The following is a 2,129-nucleotide window of genomic DNA, read 5'->3' on the forward strand; positions in this document are numbered from 1 at the left end:
CCTAGTTCTTTCCTCTATTTCCTTTTACTTTCCTCTTGCCCCACTATCATTCTCAGCCTTCATTTGGGTTTCAGTAATTTCTCTCGGTTACATTCCCCTTGCTGAATCCGTATCAGGCCTCTCACACCCTCCTTGCCACTGATTTTGGATCACTTGTTGCTCCCCTGTCCCTGGGTCAGTACCACCTCCTTACCCCCGCCTCCCCGTCTCCCATTTCCCCCTGGAACCATTGGTCCTGTTGTTTTCTCCTCCAGACTATTCATCCAGTCTATCTTATCTAGATAGATCTGTAGAGATAATAATATGCACCTAACAGCTTTGTGCAGTGGCAATATTGTAGCCAATGAGGTGTACCCGAGGCACGATTATTGCTAATTGAAAACTTTTCCCAATACCCCGCCGTGACGACTTGAAATATAGTCGGCATTGGCAATTTTTGACGGTCTCCATGGAGACTGAAAAAATAAATAAATAGATAAAAAATATGCACCTAAAATCAAGCCATAGCAAGATAGGCGATGAGTGAGAACACAGCAATGACAACAAAAAAGGGAACGAATTATCCATAGAAGAATAAATTAATTAAAAGAAAAAAAATTTTAAAAGAAAGGAAAACCTGTAAATAGATCAAGGTCTGATTTTTGATCTCTAGGCGTGCCCTTCAGTGAAATAGACCAAAACCAGTCATCTGCACTCCAATGTTTATTGCGGCACAATTCACAATTGCAAAGAATTGGAAACAACCTCAATTTCAATCATAGATGAATGGATCAGAAAACTCTGGCACATGCACACAATGGAATACTACACATCCCTAAAAAACAGTGATGAACACATGAAGCACATTGTCTCATGGGAAGAGTTGGAGGAATTATGCTAAGCAAAGTTAGCCAAGCACAAAAGGACAAGTATAAGATGAGTCCACTGAGGTAGGTCCAATCAACACAGTGGAAACAGAAGAAAAACTATTTAATAACATGTATGGGTTTGAGGGACAGGCACACAGGCGGGGGACAAAGCAAGCCTAGTGATGCTTACAGCATGACAACATACAGAAGGGGGGAAAGGGGGAAGGGGGAGAAGAAAAAAGGGGGAGGGAACAGGGCACTGATCCACCAAGGAAAGAGTTTTGTTTACCCACAGGAGTCCCACAGGAAAAGGAGAGAGGGACCAGACCTCAACCTGGTGCACCTAGCCTTGAGGGTAACAAACCAGCATGAACCAGTGAACTAACAGAGATTTGAGGGGCTGGTCCCTATCCTAGCTACGTCGACCCTACTCCCCAGAAGAATGTACTACAGAGGACATCACTGAAGATACAGCCCGGGGAGAGTGGCAGGTCTGCCCAGACCACAAGGAAGCAAACTAAGAGGGAGAAAGAGCAAGAGTGAGCAGCATCCTGGCCCACCAAGCTCTGAAGACAACATTCCCGCTCAGAGCAGCCAATGAACAAAGGGGACCATAAGGTCGGCCTCACCATGGGACACAATGTCCCCTTACTGACCAACAGCACTTTGGGAGGCAGCACAGGAGACAGAGTGCCAGAATTGTGCCAGGTCTGACCTCCACACACCAGGACATACCATGAAGGGAGCACAACAGAGCAACAGGGGAGCAAAGTAACCGAGAAATTCTGAAACTAGACTTCAGACTTGGTAAGTAAGGATTGGCACTATATAAGACCCAATCAGAAAACATTCATAAGGGTCAGCAGACAGACCTGGAACTATTCATATATTTTTTTGTATTGTTGGTTATTGTTTTTTTAATGTTTATCTGTATAAGATAAGCCAGATAAAGAATCCTGAGGAGAAAACAACGGGACCAATGGGTTCCAGAGGGATAGTGGAGAAGAAGAGGTGGGGGGATGGGAAGAAGGAAGCCAACAAAGCCAGGGGAAAGGGAACAGCAAGAGATCTAAAATTGATAGCAAACTGGAGACCCCCTTGCACAGGGGTCTCGGAGAGGAGAGGAGCCAGTCAGGGGGGCATGTAGCAACAATGAAAAATACAACTTTTCTCTAGTTCCTGAATGTTTCCTCCCTGCTCCCACTATCATGATATGAATTCTACCTTGCAAGTCTGGCTAGACCAGAGGATGTACACTGGTACAGATAGGAACTGGAAATA

The 2,129-nt window shown here is 45.0% G+C and overlaps 1 non-coding gene across 1 annotated transcript; it reads left to right on the plus strand.

Annotated features, from left to right (window-relative positions):
• The first annotated feature begins 314 nt into the window (after nt 1-314).
• LOC115868798 lies at nt 315-455 on the plus strand. Its single transcript, XR_004045777.1, has one exon. It is a non-coding gene; the product is annotated as a U4 spliceosomal RNA (small nuclear RNA).
• The last annotated feature ends 1,674 nt before the right edge of the window (nt 456-2,129 follow it).

The sequence above is a fragment of the Echinops telfairi genome, unplaced genomic scaffold (genome assembly GCF_000313985.2).
Source record: "Echinops telfairi isolate 266 unplaced genomic scaffold, ASM31398v2 ScPeMD7_18;HRSCAF=68, whole genome shotgun sequence".
NCBI classification, from domain to species: Eukaryota; Metazoa; Chordata; class Mammalia; order Afrosoricida; family Tenrecidae; genus Echinops; species Echinops telfairi.